Source organism: Hyla sarda, unplaced genomic scaffold (genome assembly GCF_029499605.1).
Source record: "Hyla sarda isolate aHylSar1 unplaced genomic scaffold, aHylSar1.hap1 scaffold_1092, whole genome shotgun sequence".
In the NCBI taxonomy this organism is placed as follows: domain Eukaryota; kingdom Metazoa; phylum Chordata; class Amphibia; order Anura; family Hylidae; genus Hyla; species Hyla sarda.
This window is the reverse complement of record NW_026607712.1, coordinates 28279-43728: the sequence shown is the minus strand read 5'-3', so window position 1 is coordinate 43728 and position 15450 is coordinate 28279. Positions and strand designations below refer to the sequence as shown.

The window sequence follows — 15450 nt, the reverse complement described above, 5'->3', positions numbered from 1 at the left end:
GACGACATCACCAAACAGCTCCATAGTCACATACACAGCAAAGGAGAGATGTTGTTTACACCTAGTGATGTCAGTGGTATTGAGTGACATCACAGCACAGTGCTAAGGCTCCTGGGCCTGGACACAGCAGCGGCTGCAATATCTCAACGGAGAATACGTTTATATATATGTGTGTGTGTGCGCGTATATATATATATATATATATATATATATATATATATATATTTCTCCGCCAAAATCACTTTTAAACCCATTTCCACCTTTTTTTCCCTTCTCTTCCTCTTACTTTTTTTTCACGTTTTTTTACGTTTTTCTCCTTTTCGCCTCTTTTCTGGGCGTATTATTCTTCTTTTTCTTCTTTTTTTTCGTCTAATGCATACCCCATCAGTGCAGCAATGCTTATTCAATACCGCCAGCAGATGGAGACACTGGGGGATAATTTTCTAAGGATTTATACTGATTTTTCCTGTCTGAATTTGTCGCACAGAAAGTTGCAGGCCAAATATGTGTGACATTTCTGCGACTTTAGCTTCTAGAGCATTTTTACAACATTATACATAGGTGCTGAATACATAAAAAGCGACTGTTCAGCGACAGACAAGTCGCATCGGCTGAAAGTAGGCCAGAATGTCAGTCCATGTTGGAGCAGGTTTAGATACAGTCTAAAGTATAGATCTCAAAGTCTGTGCACAGAATTTAGCAAGGGCCTCGCACCTTCTGATGCATCAGGTAGGTGCACAATAGCATAGCCTAACCCTCTGTACTTTGGTCTATATTGATGCGGGACATAGACAGCCAGCTGATGACCAATCCATTAGTGCAATGGATGGCTGGAAGCATTTGTCTTTGCCTTTGCAATACCACAGAAGCAATGCATGGTCAATGTACAGCAATGACACACCTGTGTGAACAGCCAGGAGACCCCCCCCCCCCATGTTATGTTACATAGTTACATAGTTAGTACGGTCGAAAAAAGACATATGTCCATCAAGTTCAACCAGGGAATTAAGGGGTAGGGGTGTGGCGCGATATTGGGGAAGGGATGAGATTTTATATTTCTTCATAAGCATTAATCTTATTTTGTCAATTAGGAACATTCAGCACCCACCCGCTATCAAGGCAGCTGCCTATCATGTCATGCCCTACCTGCACAGGTGTGCTGGCTACTCAAATGATCCAATTAAGGAGGCCATTTAGTCAGCAGCAGCAGAAGTCCTGTGCCTGGACGCTCCAACAGCGGCCAGACACAAGCAGAAGCAGAAGCAGCAGAAGCAGCAGCAGCAGCACCACCTTTTGTTTTTTGGCTGCAGCAGCAGCAAGGCCCACAGGGCTGGCTAGCTGGCTAGCCAGCAAGCAGGTAGCAATGAAAGTAGGAATCTTTCTTTTTAACCCTGTAAGGGGGTGGTGCACTGTACCCGAAGATACTGCCATATCGGGTCAATGCATAGGGCGACGGAAGCAAGCTTCGAAATCGGCCCCCGTTCTCAAAAATCCATTTAATATATGGTCCCCAGATAGGGGACGTATCAGATATTAAACTGATAAGAACAGATACTACACTTGATCTTAGCCAAAAGGCCGAGAAGCGATAACCGTGAAAGGGGCGGGCCCAACAAGGTGCCCTTCATGGGCACTATCACTGCTTGCTGTCAGGGAGGCTGCCAGACAATTTTCCATGCACACTCTGGGCTGGGGGGCAGTCAACCACCAGTACACACAGCAGAACCTAAACCCATACCATTATTGCTAAGCAGCAAGACAGGGGCCCATTGCACTCCCACGGGGCCTTTTTAAATGCAATCCATAACCCGGATTTGCCAGGAACCCTTCTTACTCCTCCTACTTGCATGTGACACTGGGCTTAGGATCTGCATAGGAAACACACACACAAGCACACACCTACCTTTGTTGCCTGCAGATGCCTCCTTGGCTGTCCCCAAACGGTATCAAACCAACACCCACGGGAAGCTGTAAGCATAGAGGACATGCCTGCACCCCATTGGACTTACCTGTGTGGGTTAAACCCGGGTTATTTGACAACCTATGGCGGTGATGGTTCTGCTCAGGCAGAGCAGTGCTGATGCTCCTCATAAAGCTGTCGCTGCTGTGAAGGTTCTAGGTGACATCACAAATCCCTATGGTTACATACACAACAAAGCTGGGTTGTTGTTGTTTACACTCTGCAAGGCCTGTGGAAGTGAGTGACATCATAGCACTGTAGTTCTGAGGGTTCTAGATGGATGCAACAATCTCCTGTTGCTTCTATGAAGGCCATAATAGACGACATCACCAACCAGCTCCATAGTCACATACACAGCAAAGGAGAGATGTTGTTTACACCTAGTGATGTCAGTGGTATTGAGTGACATCACAGCACAGTGCTAAGGCTCCTGGGCCTGGACACAGCAGCGGCTGCAATATCTCAACGGAGAATACGTTTATATATATGTGTGTGTGTGCGCGTATATATATATATATATATATATATATATATATATATATATATATATTTCTCCGCCGAAATCACTTTTAAACCCATTTCCACCTTTTTTTCCCTTCTCTTCCTCTTACTTTTTTTTCACATTTTTTTACGTTTTTCTCCTTTTCGCCTCTTTTCTGGGCGTATTATTCTTCTTTTTCTTCTTTTTTTTCGTCTAATGCATACCCCATCAGTGCAGCAATGCTTATTCAATACCGCCAGCAGATGGAGACACTGGGGGATAATTTTCTAAGGATTTATACTGATTTTTCCTGTCTGAATTTGTCGCACAGAAAGTTGCAGGCCAAATATGTGTGACATTTCTGCGACTTTAGCTTCTAGAGCATTTTTACAACATTATACATAGGTGCTGAATACATAAAAAGCGACTGTTCAGCGACAGACAAGTCGCATCGGCTGAAAGTAGGCCAGAATGTCAGTCCATGTTGGAGCAGGTTTAGATACAGTCTAAAGTATAGATCTCAAAGTCTGTGCACAGAATTTAGCAAGGGCCTCGCACCTTCTGATGCATCAGGTAGGTGCACAATAGCATAGCCTAACCCTCTGTACTTTGGTCTATATTGATGCGGGACATAGACAGCCAGCTGATGACCAATCCATTAGTGCAATGGATGGCTGGAAGCATTTGTCTTTGCCTTTGCAATACCACAGAAGCAATGCATGGTCAATGTACAGCAATGACACACCTGTGTGAACAGCCAGGAGACCCCCCCCCCCCCCCATGTTATGTTACATAGTTACATAGTTAGTACGGTCGAAAAAAGACATATGTCCATCAAGTTCAACCAGGGAATTAAGGGGTAGGGGTGTGGCGCGATATTGGGGAAGGGATGAGATTTTATATTTCTTCATAAGCATTAATCTTATTTTGTCAATTAGGAACATTCAGCACCCACCCGCTATCAAGGCAGCTGCCTATCATGTCATGCCCTACCTGCACAGGTGTGCTGGCTACTCAAATGATCCAATTAAGGAGGCCATTTAGTCAGCAGCAGCAGAAGTCCTGTGCCTGGACGCTCCAACAGCGGCCAGACACAAGCAGAAGCAGAAGCAGCAGAAGCAGCAGCAGCAGCACCACCTTTTGTTTTTTGGCTGCAGCAGCAGCAAGGCCCACAGGGCTGGCTAGCTGGCTAGCCAGCAAGCAGGTAGCAATGAAAGTAGGAATCTTTCTTTTTAACCCTGTAAGGGGGTGGTGCACTGTACCCGAAGATACTGCCATATCGGGTCAATGCATAGGGCGACGGAAGCAAGCTTCGAAATCGGCCCCCGTTCTCAAAAATCCATTTAATATATGGTCCCCAGATAGGGGACGTATCAGATATTAAACTGATAAGAACAGATACTACACTTGATCTTAGCCAAAAGGCCGAGAAGCGATAACCGTGAAAGGGGCGGGCCCAACAAGGTGCCCTTCATGGGCACTATCACTGCTTGCTGTCAGGGAGGCTGCCAGACAATTTTCCATGCACACTCTGGGCTGGGGGGCAGTCAACCACCAGTACACACAGCAGAACCTAAACCCATACCATTATTGCTAAGCAGCAAGACAGGGGCCCATTGCACTCCCACGGGGCCTTTTTAAATGCAATCCATAACCCGGATTGCCAGGAACCCTTCTTACTCCTCCTACTTGCATGTGACACTGGGCTTAGGATCTGCATAGGAAACACACACACAAGCACACACCTACCTTTGTTGCCTGCAGATGCCTCCTTGGCTGTCCCCAAACGGTATCAAACCAACACCCACGGGAAGCTGTAAGCATAGAGGACATGCCTGCACCCCATTGGACTTACCTGTGTGGGTTAAACCCGGGTTATTTGACAACCTATGGCGGTGATGGTTCTGCTCAGGCAGAGCAGTGCTGATGCTCCTCATAAAGCTGTCGCTGCTGTGAAGGTTCTAGGTGACATCACAAATCCCTATGGTTACATACACAACAAAGCTGGGTTGTTGTTGTTTACACTCTGCAAGGCCTGTGGAAGTGAGTGACATCATAGCACTGTAGTTCTGAGGGTTCTAGATGGATGCAACAATCTCCTGTTGCTTCTATGAAGGCCATAATAGACGACATCACCAAACAGCTCCATAGTCACATACACAGCAAAGGAGAGATGTTGTTTACACCTAGTGATGTCAGTGGTATTGAGTGACATCACAGCACAGTGCTAAGGCTCCTGGGCCTGGACACAGCAGCGGCTGCAATATCTCAACGGAGAATACGTTTATATATATATGTGTGTGTGTGCGCGTATATATATATATATATATTATATATATATATATATATATATTTCTCCGCCGAAATCACTTTTAAACCCATTTCCACCTTTTTTTCCCTTCTCTTCCTCTTACTTTTTTTTCACGTTTTTTTACGTTTTTCTCCTTTTCGCCTCTTTTCTGGGCGTATTATTCTTCTTTTTCTTCTTTTTTTTCGTCTAATGCATACCCCATCAGTGCAGCAATGCTTATTCAATACCGCCAGCAGATGGAGACACTGGGGGATAATTTTCTAAGGATTTATACTGATTTTTCCTGTCTGAATTTGTCGCACAGAAAGTTGCAGGCCAAATATGTGTGACATTTCTGCGACTTTAGCTTCTAGAGCATTTTTACAACATTATACAAAGGTGCTGAATACATAAAAAGCGACTGTTCAGCGACAGACAAGTCGCATCGGCTGAAAGTAGGCCAGAATGTCAGTCCATGTTGGAGCAGGTTTAGATACAGTCTAAAGTATAGATCTCAAAGTCTGTGCACAGAATTTAGCAAGGGCCTCGCACCTTCTGATGCATCAGGTAGGTGCACAATAGCATAGCCTAACCCTCTGTACTTTGGTCTATATTGATGCGGGACATAGACAGCCAGCTGATGACCAATCCATTAGTGCAATGGATGGCTGGAAGCATTTGTCTTTGCCTTTGCAATACCACAGAAGCAATGCATGGTCAATGTACAGCAATGACACACCTGTGTGAACAGCCAGGAGACCCCCCCCCCCCCCATGTTATGTTACATAGTTACATAGTTAGTACGGTCGAAAAAAGACATATGTCCATCAAGTTCAACCAGGGAATTAAGGGGTAGGGGTGTGGCGCGATATTGGGGAAGGGATGAGATTTTATATTTCTTCATAAGCATTAATCTTATTTTGTCAATTAGGAACATTCAGCACCCACCCGCTATCAAGGCAGCTGCCTATCATGTCATGCCCTACCTGCACAGGTGTGCTGGCTACTCAAATGATCCAATTAAGGAGGCCATTTAGTCAGCAGCAGCAGAAGTCCTGTGCCTGGACGCTCCAACAGCGGCCAGACACAAGCAGAAGCAGAAGCAGCAGAAGCAGCAGCAGCACCACCTTTTGTTTTTTGGCTGCAGCAGCAGCAAGGCCCACAGGGCTGGCTAGCTGGCTAGCCAGCAAGCAGGTAGCAATGAAAGTAGGAATCTTTCTTTTTAACCCTGTAAGGGGGTGGTGCACTGTACCCGAAGATACTGCCATATCGGGTCAATGCATAGGGCGACGGAAGCAAGCTTCGAAATCGGCCCCCGTTCTCAAAAATCCATTTAATATATGGTCCCCAGATAGGGGACGTATCAGATATTAAACTGATAAGAACAGATACTACACTTGATCTTAGCCAAAAGGCCGAGAAGCGATAACCGTGAAAGGGGCGGGCCCAACAAGGTGCCCTTCATGGGCACTATCACTGCTTGCTGTCAGGGAGGCTGCCAGACAATTTTCCATGCACACTCTGGGCTGGGGGGCAGTCAACCACCAGTACACACAGCAGAACCTAAACCCATACCATTATTGCTAAGCAGCAAGACAGGGGCCCATTGCACTCCCACGGGGCCTTTTTAAATGCAATCCATAACCCGGATTTGCCAGGAACCCTTCTTACTCCTCCTACTTGCATGTGACACTGGGCTTAGGATCTGCATAGGAAACACACACACAAGCACACACCTACCTTTGTTGCCTGCAGATGCCTCCTTGGCTGTCCCCAAACGGTATCAAACCAACACCCACGGGAAGCTGTAAGCATAGAGGACATGCCTGCACCCCATTGGACTTACCTGTGTCGGTTAAACCCGGGTTATTTGACAACCTATGGCGGTGATGGTTCTGCTCAGGCAGAGCAGTGCTGATGCTCCTCATAAAGCTGTCGCTGCTGTGAAGGTTCTAGGTGACATCACAAATCCCTATGGTTACATACACAACAAAGCTGGGTTGTTGTTGTTTACACTCTGCAAGGCCTGTGGAAGTGAGTGACATCATAGCACTGTAGTTCTGAGGGTTCTAGATGGATGCAACAATCTCCTGTTGCTTCTATGAAGGCCATAATAGACGACATCACCAAACAGCTCCATAGTCACATACACAGCAAAGGAGAGATGTTGTTTACACCTAGTGATGTCAGTGGTATTGAGTGACATCACAGCACAGTGCTAAGGCTCCTGGGCCTGGACACAGCAGCGGCTGCAATATCTCAACGGAGAATACGTTTATATCTATGTGTGTGTGTGCGCGTATATATATATATATATATATATATATATATATATATATATATATATATATATTTCTCCGCCGAAATCACTTTTAAACCCATTTCCACCTTTTTTTCCCTTCTCTTCCTCTTACTTTTTTTTCACGTTTTTTTACGTTTTTCTCCTTTTCGCCTCTTTTCTGGGCGTATTATTCTTCTTTTTCTTCTTTTTTTTCGTCTAATGCATACCCCATCAGTGCAGCAATGCTTATTCAATACCGCCAGCAGATGGAGACACTGGGGGATAATTTTCTAAGGATTTATACTGATTTTTCCTGTCTGAATTTGTCGCACAGAAAGTTGCAGGCCAAATATGTGTGACATTTCTGCGACTTTAGCTTCTAGAGCATTTTTACAACATTATACATAGGTGCTGAATACATAAAAAGCGACTGTTCAGCGACAGACAAGTCGCATCGGCTGAAAGTAGGCCAGAATGTCAGTCCATGTTGGAGCAGGTTTAGATACAGTCTAAAGTATAGATCTCAAAGTCTGTGCACAGAATTTAGCAAGGGCCTCGCACCTTCTGATGCATCAGGTAGGTGCACAATAGCATAGCCTAACCCTCTGTACTTTGGTCTATATTGATGCGGGACATAGACAGCCAGCTGATGACCAATCCATTAGTGCAATGGATGGCTGGAAGCATTTGTCTTTGCAATACCACAGAAGCAATGCATGGTCAATGTACAGCAATGACACACCTGTGTGAACAGCCAGGAGACCCCCCCCCCCCCATGTTATGTTACATAGTTACATAGTTAGTACGGTCGAAAAAAGACATATGTCCATCAAGTTCAACCAGGGAATTAAGGGGTAGGGGTGTGGCGCGATATTGGGGAAGGGATGAGATTTTATATTTCTTCATAAGCATTAATCTTATTTTGTCAATTAGGAACATTCAGGCACCCACCCGCTATCAAGGCAGCTGCCTATCATGTCATGCCCTACCTGCACAGGTGTGCTGGCTACTCAAATGATCCAATTAAGGAGGCCATTTAGTCAGCAGCAGCAGAAGTCCTGTGCCTGGACGCTCCAACAGCGGCCAGACACAAGCAGAAGCAGAAGCAGCAGAAGCAGCAGCAGCAGCACCACCTTTTGTTTTTTGGCTGCAGCAGCAGCAAGGCCCACAGGGCTGGCTAGCTGGCTAGCCAGCAAGCAGGTAGCAATGAAAGTAGGAATCTTTCTTTTTAACCCTGTAAGGGGGTGGTGCACTGTACCCGAAGATACTGCCATATCGGGTCAATGCATAGGGCGACGGAAGCAAGCTTCGAAATCGGCCCCCGTTCTCAAAAATCCATTTAATATATGGTCCCCAGATAGGGGACGTATCAGATATTAAACTGATAAGAACAGATACTACACTTGATCTTAGCCAAAAGGCCGAGAAGCGATAACCGTGAAAGGGGCGGGCCCAACAAGGTGCCCTTCATGGGCACTATCACTGCTTGCTGTCAGGGAGGCTGCCAGACAATTTTCCATGCACACTCTGGGCTGGGGGGCAGTCAACCACCAGTACACACAGCAGAACCTAAACCCATACCATTATTGCTAAGCAGCAAGACAGGGGCCCATTGCACTCCCACGGGGCCTTTTTAAATGCAATCCATAACCCGGATTTGCCAGGAACCCTTCTTACTCCTCCTACTTGCATGTGACACTGGGCTTAGGATCTGCATAGGAAACACACACACAAGCACACACCTACCTTTGTTGCCTGCAGATGCCTCCTTGGCTGTCCCCAAACGGTATCAAACCAACACCCACGGGAAGCTGTAAGCATAGAGGACATGCCTGCACCCCATTGGACTTACCTGTGTGGGTTAAACCCGGGTTATTTGACAACCTATGGCGGTGATGGTTCTGCTCAGGCAGAGCAGTGCTGATGCTCCTCATAAAGCTGTCGCTGCTGTGAAGGTTCTAGGTGACATCACAAATCCCTATGGTTACATACACAACAAAGCTGGGTTGTTGTTGTTTACACTCTGCAAGGCCTGTGGAAGTGAGTGACATCATAGCACTGTAGTTCTGAGGGTTCTAGATGGATGCAACAATCTCCTGTTGCTTCTATGAAGGCCATAATAGACGACATCACCAAACAGCTCCATAGTCACATACACAGCAAAGGAGAGATGTTGTTTACACCTAGTGATGTCAGTGGTATTGAGTGACATCACAGCACAGTGCTAAGGCTCCTGGGCCTGGACACAGCAGCGGCTGCAATATCTCAACGGAGAATACGTTTATATATATGTGTGTGTGTGCGCGTATATATATATATATATATATATATATATATATATATATATATATTTCTCCGCCGAAATCACTTTTAAACCCATTTCCACCTTTTTTTCCCTTCTCTTCCTCTTACTTTTTTTTCACGTTTTTTTACGTTTTTCTCCTTTTCGCCTCTTTTCTGGGCGTATTATTCTTCTTTTTCTTCTTTTTTTTCGTCTAATGCATACCCCATCAGTGCAGCAATGCTTATTCAATACCGCCAGCAGATGGAGACACTGGGGGATAATTTTCTAAGGATTTATACTGATTTTTCCTGTCTGAATTTGTCGCACAGAAAGTTGCAGGCCAAATATGTGTGACATTTCTGCGACTTTAGCTTCTAGAGCATTTTTACAACATTATACATAGGTGCTGAATACATAAAAAGCGACTGTTCAGCGACAGACAAGTCGCATCGGCTGAAAGTAGGCCAGAATGTCAGTCCATGTTGGAGCAGGTTTAGATACAGTCTAAAGTATAGATCTCAAAGTCTGTGCACAGAATTTAGCAAGGGCCTCGCACCTTCTGATGCATCAGGTAGGTGCACAATAGCATAGCCTAACCCTCTGTACTTTGGTCTATATTGATGCGGGACATAGACAGCCAGCTCATGACCAATCCATTAGTGCAATGGATGGCTGGAAGCATTTGTCTTTGCCTTTGCAATACCACAGAAGCAATGCATGGTCAATGTACAGCAATGACACACCTGTGTGAACAGCCAGGAGACCCCCCCCCCCCATGTTATGTTACATAGTTACATAGTTAGTACGGTCGAAAAAAGACATATGTCCATCAAGTTCAACCAGGGAATTAAGGGGTAGGGGTGTGGCGCGATATTGGGGAAGGGATGAGATTTTATATTTCTTCATAAGCATTAATCTTATTTTGTCAATTAGGAACATTCAGCACCCACCCGCTATCAAGGCAGCTGCCTATCATGTCATGCCCTACCTGCACAGGTGTGCTGGCTACTCAAATGATCCAATTAAGGAGGCCATTTAGTCAGCAGCAGCAGAAGTCCTGTGCCTGGACGCTCCAACAGCGGCCAGACACAAGCAGAAGCAGAAGCAGCAGAAGCAGCAGCAGCAGCACCACCTTTTGTTTTTTGGCTGCAGCAGCAGCAAGGCCCACAGGGCTGGCTAGCTGGCTAGCCAGCAAGCAGGTAGCAATGAAAGTAGGAATCTTTCTTTTTAACCCTGTAAGGGGGTGGTGCACTGTACCCGAAGATACTGCCATATCGGGTCAATGCATAGGGCGACGGAAGCAAGCTTCGAAATCGGCCCCCGTTCTCAAAAATCCATTTAATATATGGTCCCCAGATAGGGGACGTATCAGATATTAAACTGATAAGAACAGATACTACACTTGATCTTAGCCAAAAGGCCGAGAAGCGATAACCGTGAAAGGGGCGGGCCCAACAAGGTGCCCTTCATGGGCACTATCACTGCTTGCTGTCAGGGAGGCTGCCAGACAATTTTCCATGCACACTCTGGGCTGGGGGGCAGTCAACCACCAGTACACACAGCAGAACCTAAACCCATACCATTATTGCTAAGCAGCAAGACAGGGGCCCATTGCACTCCCACGGGGCCTTTTTAAATGCAATCCATAACCCGGATTTGCCAGGAACCCTTCTTACTCCTCCTACTTGCATGTGACACTGGGCTTAGGATCTGCATAGGAAACACACACACAAGCACACACCTACCTTTGTTGCCTGCAGATGCCTCCTTGGCTGTCCCCAAACGGTATCAAACCAACACCCACGGGAAGCTGTAAGCATAGAGGACATGCCTGCACCCCATTGGACTTACCTGTGTGGGTTAAACCCGGGTTATTTGACAACCTATGGCGGTGATGGTTCTGCTCAGGCAGAGCAGTGCTGATGCTCCTCATAAAGCTGTCGCTGCTGTGAAGGTTCTAGGTGACATCACAAATCCCTATGGTTACATACACAACAAAGCTGGGTTGTTGTTGTTTACACTCTGCAAGGCCTGTGGAAGTGAGTGACATCATAGCACTGTAGTTCTGAGGGTTCTAGATGGATGCAACAATCTCCTGTTGCTTCTATGAAGGCCATAATAGACGACATCACCAAACAGCTCCATAGTCACATACACAGCAAAGGAGAGATGTTGTTTACACCTAGTGATGTCAGTGGTATTGAGTGACATCACAGCACAGTGCTAAGGCTCCTGGGCCTGGACACAGCAGCGGCTGCAATATCTCAACGGAGAATACGTTTATATATATGTGTGTGTGTGCGCGTATATATATATATATATATATATATATATATATATTTCTCCGCCGAAATCACTTTTAAACCCATTTCCACCTTTTTTTCCCTTCTCTTCCTCTTACTTTTTTTTCACGTTTTTTTACGTTTTTCTCCTTTTCGCCTCTTTTCTGGGCGTATTATTCTTCTTTTTCTTCTTTTTTTTCGTCTAATGCATACCCCATCAGTGCAGCAATGCTTATTCAATACCGCCAGCAGATGGAGACACTGGGGGATAATTTTCTAAGGATTTATACTGATTTTTCCTGTCTGAATTTGTCGCACAGAAAGTTGCAGGCCAAATATGTGTGACATTTCTGCGACTTTAACTTCTAGAGCATTTTTACAACATTATACATAGGTGCTGAATACATAAAAAGCGACTGTTCAGCGACAGACAAGTCGCATCGGCTGAAAGTAGGCCAGAATGTCAGTCCATGTTGGAGCAGGTTTAGATACAGTCTAAAGTATAGATCTCAAAGTCTGTGCACAGAATTTAGCAAGGGCCTCGCACCTTCTGATGCATCAGGTAGGTGCACAATAGCATAGCCTAACCCTCTGTACTTTGGTCTATATTGATGCGGGACATAGACAGCCAGCTGATGACCAATCCATTAGTGCAATGGATGGCTGGAAGCATTTGTCTTTGCCTTTGCAATACCACAGAAGCAATGCATGGTCAATGTACAGCAATGACACACCTGTGTGAACAGCCAGGAGACCCCCCCCCCCCCCATGTTATGTTACATAGTTACATAGTTAGTACGGTCGAAAAAAGACATATGTCCATCAAGTTCAACCAGGGAATTAAGGGGTAGGGGTGTGGCGCGATATTGGGGAAGGGATGAGATTTTATATTTCTTCATAAGCATTAATCTTATTTTGTCAATTAGGAACATTCAGCACCCACCCGCTATCAAGGCAGCTGCCTATCATGTCATGCCCTACCTGCACAGGTGTGCTGGCTACTCAAATGATCCAATTAAGGAGGCCATTTAGTCAGCAGCAGCAGAAGTCCTGTGCCTGGACGCTCCAACAGCGGCCAGACACAAGCAGAAGCAGAAGCAGCAGAAGCAGCAGCAGCACCTTTTGTTTTTTGGCTGCAGCAGCAGCAAGGCCCACAGGGCTGGCTAGCTGGCTAGCCAGCAAGCAGGTAGCAATGAAAGTAGGAATCTTTCTTTTTAACCCTGTAAGGGGGTGGTGCACTGTACCCGAAGATACTGCCATATCGGGTCAATGCATAGGGCGACGGAAGCAAGCTTCGAAATCGGCCCCCGTTCTCAAAAATCCATTTAATATATGGTCCCCAGATAGGGGACGTATCAGATATTAAACTGATAAGAACAGATACTACACTTGATCTTAGCCAAAAGGCCGAGAAGCGATAACCGTGAAAGGGGCGGGCCCAAAAAGGTGCCCTTCATGGGCACTATCACTGCTTGCTGTCAGGGAGGCTGCCAAACAATTTTCCATGCACACTCTGGGCTGGGGGGCAGTCAACCACCAGTACACACAGCAGAACCTAAACCCATACCATTATTGCTAAGCAGCAAGACAGGGGCCCATTGCACTCCCACGGGGCCTTTTTAAATGCAATCCATAACCCGGATTTGCCAGGAACCCTTCTTACTCCTCCTACTTGCATGTGACACTGGGCTTAGGATCTGCATAGGAAACACACACACAAGCACACACCTACCTTTGTTGCCTGCAGATGCCTCCTTGGCTGTCCCCAAACGGTATCAAACCAACACCCACGGGAAGCTGTAAGCATAGAGGACATGCCTGCACCCCATTGGACTTACCTGTGTGGGTTAAACCCGGGTTATTTGACAACCTATGGCGGTGATGGTTCTGCTCAGGCAGAGCAGTGCTGATGCTCCTCATAAAGCTGTCGCTGCTGTGAAGGTTCTAGGTGACATCACAAATCCCTATGGTTACATACACAACAAAGCTGGGTTGTTGTTGTTTACACTCTGCAAGGCCTGTGGAAGTGAGTGACATCATAGCACTGTAGTTCTGAGGGTTCTAGATGGATGCAACAATCTCCTGTTGCTTCTATGAAGGCCATAATAGACGACATCACCAAACAGCTCCATAGTCACATACACAGCAAAGGAGAGATGTTGTTTACACCTAGTGATGTCAGTGGTATTGAGTGACATCACAGCACAGTGCTAAGGCTCCTGGGCCTGGACACAGCAGCGGCTGCAATATCTCAACGGAGAATACGTTTATATATATGTGTGTGTGTGCGCGTATATATATATATATATATATATATATATATATATATATATTTCTCCGCCGAAATCACTTTTAAACCCATTTCCACCTTTTTTTCCCTTCTCTTCCTCTTACTTTTTTTTCACGTTTTTTTACGTTTTTCTCCTTTTCGCCTCTTTTCTGGGCGTATTATTCTTCTTTTTCTTCTTTTTTTTCGTCTAATGCATACCCCATCAGTGCAGCAATGCTTATTCAATACCGCCAGCAGATGGAGACACTGGGGGATAATTTTCTAAGGATTTATACTGATTTTTCCTGTCTGAATTTGTCGCACAGAAAGTTGCAGGCCAAATATGTGTGACATTTCTGCGACTTTAGCTTCTAGAGCATTTTTACAACATTATACATAGGTGCTGAATACATAAAAAGCGACTGTTCAGCGACAGACAAGTCGCATCGGCTGAAAGTAGGCCAGAATGTCAGTCCATGTTGGAGCAGGTTTAGATACAGTCTAAAGTATAGATCTCAAAGTCTGTGCACAGAATTTAGCAAGGGCCTCGCACCTTCTGATGCATCAGGTAGGTGCACAATAGCATAGCCTAACCCTCTGTACTTTGGTCTATATTGATGCGGGACATAGACAGCCAGCTGATGACCAATCCATTAGTGCAATGGATGGCTGGAAGCATTTGTCTTTGCCTTTGCAATACCACAGAAGCAATGCATGGTCAATGTACAGCAATGACACACCTGTGTGAACAGCCAGGAGACCCCCCCCCCCCCCCATGTTATGTTACATAGTTACATAGTTAGTACGGTCGAAAAAAGACATATGTCCATCAAGTTCAACCAGGGAATTAAGGGGTAGGGGTGTGGCGCGATATTGGGGAAGGGATGAGATTTTATATTTCTTCATAAGCATTAATCTTATTTTGTCAATTAGGAACATTCAGCACCCACCCGCTATCAAGGCAGCTGCCTATCATGTCATGCCCTACCTGCACAGGTGTGCTGGCTACTCAAATGATCCAATTAAGGAGGCCATTTAGTCAGCAGCAGCAGAAGTCCTGTGCCTGGACGCTCCAACAGCGGCCAGACACAAGCAGAAGCAGAAGCAGCAGCAGCACCACCTTTTGTTTTTTGGCTGCAGCAGCAGCAAGGCCCACAGGGCTGGCTAGCTGGCTAGCCAGCAAGCAGGTAGCAATGAAAGTAGGAATCTTTCTTTTTAACCCTGTAAGGGGGTGGTGCACTGTACCCGAAGATACTGCCATATCGGGTCAATGCATAGGGCGACGGAAGCAAGCTTCGAAATCGGCCCCCGTTCTCAAAAATCCATTTAATATATGGTCCCCAGATAGGGGACGTATCAGATATTAAACTGATAAGAACAGATACTACACTTGATCTTAGCCAAAAGGCCGAGAAGCGATAACCGTGAAAGGGGCGGGCCCAACAAGGTGCCCTTCATGGGCACTATCACTGCTTGCTGTCAGGGAGGCTGCCAGACAATTTTCCATGCACACTCTGGGCTGGGGGGCAGTCAACCACCAGTACACACAGCAGAACCTAAACCCATACCATTATTGCTAAGCAGCAAGACAGGGGCCCATTGC

General features: G+C 46.0%; 7 non-coding genes across 7 annotated transcripts; all 7 read right to left on the bottom strand.

The window, feature by feature from the left end:
• Positions 1 to 1399: 1399 nt before the first annotated feature.
• LOC130300665 (U2 spliceosomal RNA) lies at positions 1400 to 1590 on the bottom strand. The gene has a single exon (XR_008851503.1). It is a non-coding gene; the product is annotated as a U2 spliceosomal RNA (small nuclear RNA).
• Positions 1591 to 3687: 2097 nt separating this feature from the next.
• LOC130300664 (U2 spliceosomal RNA) lies at positions 3688 to 3878 on the bottom strand. The gene has a single exon (XR_008851502.1). It is a non-coding gene; the product is annotated as a U2 spliceosomal RNA (small nuclear RNA).
• Positions 3879 to 5967: 2089 nt separating this feature from the next.
• Positions 5968 to 6158, bottom strand: LOC130300662 (U2 spliceosomal RNA). Its single transcript, XR_008851500.1, has one exon. It is a non-coding gene; the product is annotated as a U2 spliceosomal RNA (small nuclear RNA).
• Positions 6159 to 8254: 2096 nt separating this feature from the next.
• LOC130300661 (U2 spliceosomal RNA) lies at positions 8255 to 8445 on the bottom strand. Its single transcript, XR_008851499.1, has one exon. It is a non-coding gene; the product is annotated as a U2 spliceosomal RNA (small nuclear RNA).
• Positions 8446 to 10537: 2092 nt separating this feature from the next.
• On the bottom strand, positions 10538 to 10728 carry LOC130300660 (U2 spliceosomal RNA). The gene has a single exon (XR_008851498.1). It is a non-coding gene; the product is annotated as a U2 spliceosomal RNA (small nuclear RNA).
• A 2078-nt stretch (positions 10729 to 12806) lies between these two features.
• LOC130300658 (U2 spliceosomal RNA) lies at positions 12807 to 12997 on the bottom strand. Its single transcript, XR_008851497.1, has one exon. It is a non-coding gene; the product is annotated as a U2 spliceosomal RNA (small nuclear RNA).
• Positions 12998 to 15076: 2079 nt separating this feature from the next.
• LOC130300657 (U2 spliceosomal RNA) lies at positions 15077 to 15267 on the bottom strand. The gene has a single exon (XR_008851496.1). It is a non-coding gene; the product is annotated as a U2 spliceosomal RNA (small nuclear RNA).
• Between the last annotated feature and the right edge of the window lie 183 nt (positions 15268 to 15450).